Source organism: Macaca fascicularis, chromosome 11 (assembly GCF_037993035.2).
Source record: "Macaca fascicularis isolate 582-1 chromosome 11, T2T-MFA8v1.1".
NCBI lineage: Eukaryota > Metazoa > Chordata > Mammalia > Primates > Cercopithecidae > Macaca > Macaca fascicularis.
Window position 1 is genome coordinate 130580172 of NC_088385.1, and position 12784 is coordinate 130592955.

Genomic DNA, 12784 nt, shown 5'->3' on the forward strand with positions numbered 1-12784 from the left:
GCTCCTGTCTGTAATCCCAGTGCTGCAGGAAGCCAAGGCAGGAGGATCACTTGAGTACAGGAGTTCGAGACCAGCTTAGGCAACATGGGGAAACCCCATCTCTACAAAACAAATCAAAACAAAACAAAACCACGAAAATTAGCCAGGCGTGGTGACACATACCTGTAGTCCTGGCTACTTGGGAGTCTGAAGCCAGAGGATCTCTTGAGACAAGGAGGTCGAGTCTGCAGTGAGCCTTGACTACACCACTGCACTCCAGCCTGGGCAACAGATTAAGACTGTCACAAAACAAAACAAACAAAAAACAAAGAATCTGTTTATTCATTAATGATTATTGTATTGAGCGTCTACTATGTTCAAAGGCTGAAATGTCCTATAAGGCTGTAGAGTTAAGCAGTCTTTGCTTTGAACCTCCTAATTGCTACATACTTGCTGATTCACAAACTCAACCGAATTTCCTAATCTCTCCAAACCCAGTTTCCTCACTGTACACTGGGAAAAATAAAAATATCTGTTTCGCAAGACTGATGTAAGGATTGTATAATACAATGCATAAAAGTGTGTAGGATACTATAAGCATCAATGGATGTTGGCCACTATTACAAAGTGTTAAGAAACCTAACTCTTAGATCCCTCATAGAATTGGACAATCTGTTGATAGGTAATGATGGCCCTTCTCTCTCCACTGGGAAATTATGAAAACAATTACAAGTTATAGCGGAGGTTCTTTTCTTATTTCCCCCAGAGACAGGATCTTGCTCGGTCACTCTGGTTGGAGCGCAGTGACATGAACATAGCTCACTGCAGCCTTGAGCTCCAGGGTTCAAAAGCTCTCCTGCCTCAGACTGCCGAGGAGCTAGGACTACGAGTGCCTGTCACCACGCCTGGCTAATTTTTCAAAAATTTTTTGTAAGCCGGGCACCGTGGCTCACGCCTCTAATCCCAGCACTTTGGGAGGCCGAGGAGGGTGGATCACCTGAGGTCGGGAGTTCGAAACCAGCCTGGTCAACATGGTGAAATCCTGTCTCTACTAAAAATACAAAATCAGCTGGGTGTGGTGGTGCATGCCTGTATTCCCAGCTACTCGGGAGGCTGAGGCGGGAGAATCATTTGAACCTGGGAGGCAGAGGTTGCAGTGAGCCAAGATCATGCCATTGCACTCCATCCTGGGCAACAAGAGCCTTTGAAACTCCATCTAAAAAAAAAAAAAAAAAATTTTTTTGTAGAGGCAACATCTCCCTATGTTGCCCGGGCTGGTCTCCCACTCCTGGCCCCAAGCAATCCTCCTGCCTCAGCCTCCCAATGTGCTAGGGTTACAGATGTGAGCCGCTGTGTCTGGCCGATAGCAGAAGTTTTAAAGTGTGGTCCCAGGGTCAGCCCCATGAGCATCACTTGGAAACTTTTTAGAAATGCGAATTCTCGACCCACTGATTCAGAAACATTGAGGGAGGGCTCCAGCATCTGTGTTTTAAAGCCCCGTAGGTGATTCTAGTGCATGCTCAAGTGTGAAAACCAGTGAGTGATAGCAGAGTGTTCAGGAGGCTGACTTTGGCTGGGTACAATGGCTCATGCCTGTAATCCAAGCACTTTGGGAGACCGAGGCAGGCAGATCGCCTGAGCATAGTAGTTCGAGACCAGCCTTGGCAACATGGCAAAAAACCGTCTCTACAAAAAATACAAAAAATTAGCCAGGCATAGTGGTATGTGGCTGTGGTCCCAGCTACTCGGGAGGCTGAGGTGGGAGGATCACTTGGATCACTGGAGCCCAGGAGGTCAAGGCTTCAGTGAGCCAAGATCGAGCCACTGCACTCCAGCCTGGGTGACAGAGCGAGACCCTGTCTCAAATGGTTTTTTTAATTATTATTTTTAAATGTTTTAAATTATACTTTAAGTTCTAGGGTACATGTGCACAATGTGCAGGTTTGTTACATATGTATACATGTACCATGTTGGTGTGCTGCACCCATTAACTCGTCATTTACATTAGTTATATCTCCTAATGTTATCCATTCCCCCTCCCCGCACCCCACAACAGGCCCCGGTGTGTGATGTTCCCCACCCTGTGTCCAAGTGTTCTCATTGTTCAATTCCCACCTATGAGTGAGAGCATGCGGTGTTTGGTTTTCTGTTCTTGCGATAGTTTGCTGACAATGATGGTTTCCAGCTGCATCCATGTCCCTACAAAGAACACGAACTCATCCTTTTTTATGGCTGCCTAGTATTCCATGGCGTATATGTGCCACATTTTCTTAATCCAGTCTGTCACTGATGGACATTGGGTTGATTCCAAGTCTTTGCTATTGTGAATAGTGCCTCAATAAACATACGTGTGCATGTCTTTATAGCAGCATGATTTATAATCCTTTGGATATATACCCAGTAATGGGATGACTGGGTCAAATGATATTTCTAGTTCTCGGTCCTTGAGGAGTCGCTACACTGTTTTCCACAATGGTTGAACTGGTTTGTAGTCCCAGCAACAGTGTAAAAGTGTTCCTGTTTCTCCACATCCTCTCCAGCACCTGTTGTTTCTAGGCGATACCATTCAGGACGTAGGCACGGGCAAGGACTTCATGTCTAAAACACCAAAAGCAATGACAACACAAGCCAAAATCCCTGTCTCAAATTTTAGAAACAGAAAGAAAAGAGTCTGGCTTCTAGAGCCAGAGCACAAATCTTCACTCTCCTTCTTGTAAGCAAATTAATCCCCTGCTCCCGAGCTCAAGTCTCCCAACTATAAAATTGGGATAAGAATAGAACGTACTTCTTCATGGGTTTTTTTTGTTTTGTTTTGTTTTTTTTGAGACAGGGTCTCCCTCTGTCACCCTGGCTGGAGTGCAGTGGCACAATCTCGGCTCACTGCAACCTCCACCTCCCAAATTCAAGTGATTCTCCTGCCTCAGCCTCCTGAGTAGCTGGGATTACAGGTGCATGCCACCACGCCCAGCAAATTTTGGTATTTTTAGTTGAGACGAGGGTTTCACAGTGTTGGCCAGGCTGGTCTCGAACTCCTGACTTCAGGAGATTCGCTTGCCTCGGCCTCTCAAAGTGCTGTGATTACAGGCATGGGCCACTGCCCCCGGTAAGCATTTAGAACAGTGTCTGGGCCAGGTGCAGGTGCAGTGACTCACATCTTATAATCCCAGAACTTTCAGAGGCCAAGGCAGGAGAACTGCTTGAACCCAGGAGTTCAAGACCAACCTGGGCAACATAGTGAGTCCCTGTTTGTATTTTAATAAATATATATATTTTTATATATATAAAAAAAGAAGGGGCCGGGCGTTGTGGCTCACATCTGTAATCCCAGCACTTTGGGAGGCTGAGGCAGATGGATCACTTGAGGTCAAAAGTTCCAGACCAGCCTGGTCAACATGGCAAAACCCTATCTCTATTAAAAATACAAAAATTTGGCCGGGTGCGGTGGCTCACGTCCATAATCCCAGTACTTTGGGAGGTTAAGGTGGGCAGATCACAAGGCCAGGAGATCAAGACCATCTTGGCTAACACGGTGAACCCCGTTTCTACTAAAAATACAAAAAATTAGCTGGTCATGGTGGCAGGCGCCTGAAGTCCCAGCTACTCAGGAGGCTGAGGCAGGAGAATCGCTTGAACTCGGGAGGTGGAGGTTGCAGTGAGCCGAGATCGCACCACTGCACTCCAGCCTGGCAACAACAGCAAAACTCTGTCTCAAAAAAAAAAAAAAAGAAAAAAAAAAGAAAAGAAAAGACTTACTCTGCTTGGTGTACCAAACACAACCACCAGCTATTTGCCATTGGAAACGTCCTATTTGTGGACATTCGCCCCGAAAACATTTACTGTTCCATTTGTATTGCATGACCCACCCATCTGCTTTTTTTTTTTTCCATTTTACTTTTTCCTTTGTTTAACCAAAAATACAGCATGACCTTCTGTCATGTTGCCTTTTTAGTCCCTCTTTAGTTTTCCGCTCAAAGGTGGGGCAGGGCAGGGACGAGGGGAGTTCCATCGCATACTGCGGCATACCTGTTTTAAATCTCAGGGGAAGCCGGGCGCGGTGGCTCAAGCCTGTAATCTTAGCACTTTGGGAGGCCGAGACGGGCGGATCACGAGGTCAGGAGATCAAGACCATCCTGGCTAACACGGTGAAACCCCGTCTCTACTAAAAAATACAAAAAACTAGCCGGGCGAGGTGGCGGGCGCCTGTAGTCCCAGCTACTCAGGAGGCTGAGGCAGGAGAATGGCGTGAACCCGGGAGGCGGAGCTTGCAGTGAGCGAGACTCCGTCTCAAAAAAAAAAAAAAAAAAAAAAAAAAAAAAATCTCAGGGGAAGAGTGTTCTGGAAATTCTTTTTAAAACTTTGTATAGGCCGGGCGCTGTGGCTCAAGCCTGTAATCCCAGCACTTTGGGAGGCCGAGACGGGCGGATCACGAGGTCGGGAGATCGAGACCATCCTGGCTAACACGGTGAAACCCCGTCTCTACTAAAAAAAAAAAAATACAAAAAACTAGCCGGGCGAGGTGGTGGGCGCCTGTAGTCCCAGCTACTCGGGAGGCTGAGGCAGGAGAATGGCGTGAACCCGGGAGGCGGAGCTTGCAGTGAGCTGAGATCCGGCCACTGCACTCCAGCCTGGGTGACAGAGCGAGACTCCGTCTCAAAAAAAAAAAAAAAAATTTGTATAATGATGTATCATTTGGAATTTTTAAAAAGCTTTATTTTGGCAATAGATGTAGTTTGCAATAATAATAGCTAACATTTATTGACAACGTACTATGTGCCAGACACTGTCCTTTCTTTATTTTTTATTTTTATTTATTTATTTTTTGAGATGGAGTCTTGCTGTGTCGCCCAGGCTGGAGTGCAATGGCACGATTGCTGCTCACTCCAACTTCAGCCTGCCAGGTTCAAGCGATTCTCCTGCCTCAGCCTCCTGAGTAGGTGGGATTATAGGCATGCGTCACCAAGCCTGGCTAATTTTGTACTTTTAGTAGAGATGGGGTTTCTCCATGTTGATCAGGCTGGTCTCAAACTCCCGACCTCAGGTGATCTGCCCGCCTCGGCCTCCCAAAGTGCTGAGATTACAGGTGTGAGCCACCGCGCCCGGCACCAAGCAGAATCAGTCTTAAAGTCTTTTGCATATAGTGGTGCCATTTATTTATTTCCCAAGTGGTACACTCAGGATGGCTTCCTTCCTGTTTGCTCTGTTATTTTCAGGTCTTGTTATTCTTTTTTTTTTTTTTTGAGACGGAGTCTTGCTCAGTCACCCAGGCTGGAGTGCGGTGGCGCAATCTCGGCTCACTGCAAGCTCCGCCTCCCGGGTTCTCGCCATTCTCCTGCCTCAGCCTCCCGAGTAGCTGGGACTACAGGCGCCCGCCACTACGCCCCGCTAGTTTTTTGTATTTTTAGTAGAGACGGGGTTTCACCGTGTTAGACAGGATGGTCTCGATCTCCCGACCTCGTGATCCGCCCGTCTCGGCCTCCCAAAGTGCTGGGATTACAGGCTTGAGCCACCGCGCCCGGCCCAGGTCTTGTTATTCTTAAATCATACGTGGAAACAACAAGGATTTTGGAGATTTCCCAGCCTAGTTTAAATGCCTGGGATGCTCAGTCAATGATTTTATCTGGAGCAGTTTAGGGGAAGGAATCTAGCTGCAGGAAGGGTGGTGCCCAGGGCACTGTTTTGAGTCTGTGTTTGCATAAGGCAACAGTAAAAAAAAAACCTGTGATTTGTTTATTCAGCGTGGTGGGTGGGAGGGCATTATAACTGAAGTTCTCCACCCTCCCCTCCAAGTCAGCCCTTGCTGCACCACTGGAATGCAACAACCGCCTCCTTACAGAGCTGTTAAGGGAATGAAATGAGCTTGGCCCAGGGCCAGCCAGTGAACACTAAATGTTCCTTTGAGATTCTGTTAGTGTGAAACTTCTGTAGAAAGATCTGCCTTCCCTAGTGCCCTCCAGATCTCCTGCTTGGTTTGTAAAATGTTTTATAATAAATGTTTAGCTATATAGAGTTAGCAGTCCTGGAGATGCACCTATCTGATTGCCTTTCAAGAGACTAACAGGGGCCGGGCGCGGTGGCTCACGCCTGGAATCCCAGCACTTTGGGAGGCCAAGGCAGGAGGATCGCTTGAGCCCAGGAGTTCAAGATCAGCCCAGGAGTTCAAGACCAGCCTGGCCAACATGGTGAAACCTTGTCTCTACTAAAGACATGAAAAATTAGCCAGGTGTGGTCGCACACGCCTGTAATCCCAGCTACCTGGGAGGCTGAGGCAGGAGAATCACTTGAACCCAGGAGGTGGAGGTTGCAGTAAGCCGAGATCGAGCCATTGTACTTCAGCCAGGGTGACAGAGCAACACTCCGTCTCAAAAAAAAAAAAAAAAAAAAAAAAAAAAAGATATCACCTCACAACCCTTAGGGTAGCTATTACTATTTTTTTTGAGACAGAGTTTTGCTGTTATCGCCCAGGTTGGAGTGCAGTGGCATGATCTCGGCTCACCGAAACCTCTGCCTCCTGGATTCAAGCAGTTTTCCTGCTTCAGTCTCCCGAGTAGCTGGGATTACAGGCACACACCACCACGCTCGGCTAATTTTTGTATTTTCAGTAGAGACAGGGTTATTCCATGTTAGTCAAGCTGGTCTCGAACTCCTGACCTCAAATGATCCACCCACCTCGGCCTCCCAAAGTGTTGAGATTACAGGCGTGAGCCACTGCGTCTGGCCTAGGATGCCTATTATTTAAAGAAAGAAAGAAAGAAAGAAAAAAAAAGCTTTGGTGAGGATGTGGAGAAATGAACTGCTGGAGCGCTGCTGGTGGGAATGTAAAATGGTGAAGCTGCTATGAAAAACACTATGGAGGGTCCTCAAATAATTAAAAGTAGCCAGGCGTGGTTGGAGACTGAGGCAGGAGAATTGCTTGAACCCAGCAGGCAGAGGTTGCAGTGAGCTGAGATGGCAACACTGCACTCCAGCCTAGATGACAGAGCAAGACTCCATCTCTAAATAAACAAACAAATAAATAAATAAATGTAGAATTCTATGTGATCCAGAAATTCCCCTTCTGGGGTGTACTCAGAAGAATTGAAAACAGGATCTTAAAGAGATATTTGGGCACTCAGGTTCATAACAGCGCTACTCACAATAGCCAAGAGGTGGAAGTAACCCAAGTATTTATCAGTGGATCAATGGAGAATGTGGTCTGTCTATACAGTGGATATGATTCAGCTTAAAAAGGAAGGAAATGGCCGGGCGCGGTGGCTCAAGCCTGTAATCCCAGCACTTTGGGAGGCCGAGACGGGCGGATCACGAGGTCAGGAGATCGAGACCATCCTGGCGAACACGGTGAAACCCCGTCTCTACTAAAAAAATACAAAAAACTAGCCGGGCGAGGTGGCGGGCGCCTGTAGTCCCAGCTACACAGGAGGCTGAGGCAGGAGAATGGCGTGAACCCGGGAGGCGGAGCTTGCAGTGAGCTGAGATCCGGCCACTGTGCTCCAGCCCTGGCGACAGAGCGAGACTCCGTCTCAAAAAAAAAAAAAAAAAAAAAAAAAAAGGAAGGAAATGCTGACACACACTACAACATAGATAAACCTTGAAGACGTTACTCTGAGTGAAAGAAGCCAGTCACAAAAAGACAAATACTACGTGATTCTGTGTACAGGAAGTCATACGCATATAGGAAGTCATATGTGGAATCATGTCGTATATGAGACATAGAGACAGAAGGTAGACTGTTGGGTGCCGGGGCTAGGGTGGGGGAAAAGGGAGGTGTTTAACGGGGAGAGAGTTTCAGCTTTGCAAGATGAAAGAGTTCTGGAGATGGGTTGCACAATAATGTAAATATACTTAACACTACTGAACTGTACACTTAGAAATGATTAAGATTATACATTTTATGTTATGTGTTTTTCTTACCATAGTTAAAAAAATATGGCTGGGCGTGGTAGCTCACGCCTGTAATCCCAGCACTTTGGTAGGCCAAGGCAGGAGGATTACCTGAGGTCAGGAGTTCGAGACCAGCCTGGGAAACATGGCAAAACCCCTCTCTACTAAAAATACAAAAGAATTGGCCAGGCGCAGTGGCTCAAGCCTGTAATCCCAGCACTTTGGGAGGCCGAGATGGGCGGATCACGAGGTCAGGAGATCAAGACCATCCTGGCTAACAGAGTGAAACCCCGTCTCTACTAAAAAATACAAAAAGCTAGCCGGGCGAGGTGGCGGGTGCCTGTAGTCTCAGCTACTCGGGAGGCTGAGGCAGGAGAATGGCGTGAACCCGGGAGGCGGAGCTTGCAGTGAGCTGAGATCCCGCCACTGCACTCTAGCCTGGGTGACAGTGCGAGACTCCATCTCAAAAAAAAAAAAAAAAAAAAAAAAGAATTAGCCAGGCATGGTGGCGGACACCTGTAGTCCCAGCTACTCGGGAGGATGAAGCAGGAGAATCACTTGAACCTGGGAGGCAGAGATTGCAGTAAGCTGAGATTGCGCCACGGCACTCCAGTCTGGGTGACAGAACGAGACTCCAAATAGAAAAATAAAATAAAATAAAAATAAATAAATACATAAATATTTTAAAAAAATATTTAGAAAGAGCTTGCGAGTGAGTGCAAGGAGTACAGTTGCCTCCTCCAGCTGCAGCACCTTCCATCCTGCTGGGAACACCATTTTCACAGGCAGCCCTCTGTCCATGACTAAGCCCAGCAGGGATGCCAGGACTGGGCCATTTCTGCCCAACAAGGGACAACTCTATCGGCGATCTTTACCTTGGAGTAACCCCTTGGGTTAGTCAAGCCTGTGCTGTAGTCTGAGGCCTTTGTTTCCTGACTGATTTCTCCCGTTTCTATTCTCAGATGTCAGATGGCATCAGAGTCCAGGGCTTTCCCTGCCCAACCCTGCTTCACCACTCTTTGTGAGTCACAGGTCATAAGCCTCCACTAACCCTAGCCCTATGTAGCCCTGACCCTTGCATTACTAACTGGGCCTGACTCTCTGCTTACTGGAGGACCCAACTAACACAAGAGACAAATTGGGGTCTATGCCTCACACCTGTAATCACAGCACTTTAGGAGGCCTAAAGGAGGCGGGAGGATCACTTGAGTCCAGGGGTTTGAGTCTAGCCTGGGCAATATAGTGAGACACTGTGTCTACAAAAAATGCAAATATTAGTCACATGAGGTGGCAGGTGCCTACCGTCCCAGCTGCTGGAGAGGCTGAAGTGGGAGGGTCACTTGAGCCTAGGAGGTTGAGGCTATAGTGAGCCATGATTATACCACTGCATTCCAGCTTGGGCTACAGAGGGGAGACTCGGTTTCAAGAGAAAAAAAAAAAAAAGAAGAAAGAAAAGAAGAAAAAACATGAATACATGCTTATTGTAAAAAGTGTGAAATGGCCGGGCGCGGTGGCTCAAGCCTGTAAACCCAACACTTTGGGAGGCTGAGATGGGCGGATCACGAGGTCAGGAGATTGAGACCATCCTGGCGAACACGGTGAAACCCCATCTCTACTAAAAAATACAGAAAACTAGCCAGGCGCGGTGGCGGGCGCTTGTAGTCCCAGCTACTCGGGAAGGCTGAGGCAGGAGAATGGCGTAAACCCGGGAGGTGGAGCTTGCAGTGAGCTGAGATCCGGCCACTGCACTCCAGCCTGGGCGACAGAGCGAGACTCCGTCTCAAAAAAAAAAAAAAAAAAAAAAGTGTGAAATGTTACTAAGTAATATAATTAGAAGTGAGAGTAAGGAAGGAGACCTCTACTACTGTTGCCCTCCTCTCCCCACCTTGCCTAGTTCACAAGACAGGAGCAAAGAGAGAAAGAAACAAAAGTAAGATAAATAGCCAGACAACCTTGGCACCACCACCTGGCCCTAGGAGTTAAAAAAAAGTAATAATAATAACATCAACCCCTGACCTAAACTACTTGTGTTACCTGTAAATTCCAGACACCGTATGAAAAAAAGCATTGTAAAACTTTTTGTTCTGTTAGCTGATGCATGTAGGCCCAGTCACATTTCCCACGCTTGCTCGATTTATGACGACCCTTTCACGTGGACCCCTTAAAATTGTAAGACTTTAAAAAGGCCGAGGATTTCTTTGTCGGGGAGCTTGGTGCTTAAGACGCGAGTCTGCCGACGCTCCTGGCCGAATAAAAAACCTCTTCCTTCTTTAATCTGGTGTCTGAGGAGTTTTGTCTGCGGCTCTTCCTGCTGCAAGAGGTCTTCCTCCACAATGTCACCATGATCCCCAAGCAACTACTGTTAACAGTTTGATGTAACCTTCTAGACCTATTACAGTAGCCACCAGCATGTCACTGCCAAGCACTTGAAATGTAGTGAGTCCTAAGTGAGATGAGCTGTAAGTATAAAAATACATCTTGAATTTCATCTGGGTGTGGTGGCTCATGCCTTCAATCCGAGCATTTTGGAGGCCGAGGCGGGTGGATCATAAGGTCAGGAGTTCGAGACCAGCCTGGCCAAGATGGTGAAACTCCGTCTCTACTGAAAATACAAAAATTAGCCAGGCATGGTGGCGGGCACCTGTAATCCCAGCTACTCAGGAGGCTGAGGCAGGGGAATTGCTTGAACCCGGAGGCAGAGGTTGCAGTGAGCTGAGATCGTGCCACTACACTCTAGCCTGAGTGACAGAATAAGACTTCGTCTCAAAAAAAAAAAAAACAAAAAACAAACTTGACTTTCGTCTGGGTGTGGTGGCTCATGCTTGTAATCCCAGCACTTTGGGAGGCTGAGGTGGGTGGATCACCTGAGGTCAGGAGTTTGAGACCAGTCTGGCCAACATGGTGAAACCCAGTCTTTGCTAAAAATACAAAAATTAGCTGAGTGTGAGAGGCTGAGGCAGGAGAATTGCTTGAACATGGGAGGCAGAGGTTGTAGTGAGCCAAGATCGTGTCACTGTACTCTAGCCTGGGTGAGAGAGTGAGACTGTCTCCAAAATATATATATAGTAGCCACTAGCCACATGAGGCTATTAAGTGCTGGAAATGAGGCTGGTACAACTGAGAAACTAAGCTTGTATTTATTTATTTAAAACTTTAAGGTTTTTGTAGACACGGGATCTTGCTAAGTTTCCCAGGCTGGTCTCGAATGCCTGCACTCAAGTGATCCTCCTGCTTTGGCGTGAGCCACCGTGCCTGGTCTAATTTTTTTTTTTTTTTTTTTTGTAGAAATGAGTTCTTACTATGTTGCCTAGGCATGCTCTACTTTCTGGGGAGCGGAGTTATCTCCATAAGTTATTTGCAATTCTGCGTGGGAGATTTGCCTCTTCTCCTCACTTTATTTATTCAATCACTTATTTATATCAGTAGGGACTGGTGGACGTTTATTTATTTATTTAGAGACAGAGTTTCGCACTTGTTACCCAGGCTGGAGTGCAATGGCGTGATCTTAGCTCACTGCAACCTCCGCCTTCCGGGTTCAAGTGATTCTCCTGCCTCAGCCTCCCGAGTAGCTGGGATTACAGGCGCCCTCCACCATGCCCGGCTAATTTTTTGTATTTTTAGTAGAGACGGGGTTTCATCATGTTGGCCAGGCTGGTCTCGAACTCCTGACCTCACGTGATCCACACGCCTTGGCTTCCCAAAGTGCAGGGATTACAGGTGTGAGCCACTGTGCCTGGTCTGATATTTATTTTATTATTATTATTTTTTGAGACAGAGTCTCACTCTGTTGCCCAGGCTGGAGTGCAGTGACGCAATCTCTGCTCACTGCTACCTCTGCCTCCCAGGTTCAAGCGATTCTCCTGCCTCAGCCTCGTGAGTAGCTGGGATTACAGGTGTGAGCTACCATGATTGGACGAATTTTTTATTTTTTATTTTTTATTTTTTTGAGACAGGGTCTCACTCCAGCTGGAGTGCAATGGCACTCTCTTTGCTCACTGCAGCCTCAAGCTCCTGGGCTCAAGCGATCCTCCCACCTTAGCCTCCTGAGATGCTGGGAGTACAGGCGTGCACCAACAGGCCTGGCTAATTTTGTACTTTTTGTAGAGACGGGGTTTCACCATGTTGCCCAGGCTGGTCTTGAACTCCTGAGCTCCAGTGATCCACCCGCCTCAGCCTCCCGAAGTGCTGGGATTATAGGCATGAGCCACTGCACCTGGCCTTCTTGTGTATTTTTTATCCCAGTTCTACAGTCAGCTATTTCTCCAAGGAGCACTGGTTACTTTCATTGGAGAATGATACCAGAAACCAAGATCTTGGAGCTAGGTTGTGCTCATTGCTACCAGGGTACACAGACATTTTAATGTGTATGTAACATGAAATTTACCTTTTTGACTTCATTTTCATTTATTTATTTATTTTTTGAGACGGAGTTTGCTCTGTCGCCCAGGCTGGAGTGCAGTGGCGCGATGTTGGCTCACTGCAACGCCTCCTGGGTTCAAGTGATTCTCCTGCCTCAGCCTCCTGAGTAGCTGGGATTACAGGCACGTGCTACCACACCTGGCTAATTTTTGTATTTTTAGTAGAGACGGGGTTTCACCAAGTTGGTGAGGCTAGTCTTGAACTCCTGACTTCGTGATCCAACCACCTCGGCCTCCTAAAGTGCTGGGATTACAGGCTTGGACCACCACACCCAGCCTTTTTTTTTTTTTTTTCCAATACCGGGTCTCCCTCTGTCGGGCTGGAGTAAAGTGGTATGCTCTTAGCTCATTGCAGCCTCGAACTCCCGGGCTCAAGTGATCCACCCACCTGAGCCTCCCAGAGTGTTAGGATTACAGGCATGAGCCATGGCACTTGGCTTCGTTTTCACTTTTTTTTTTTTTTTGAGTCATAGTCTTACTCTGTTGCCCAGGCTGGAGTGCAGTGGCCT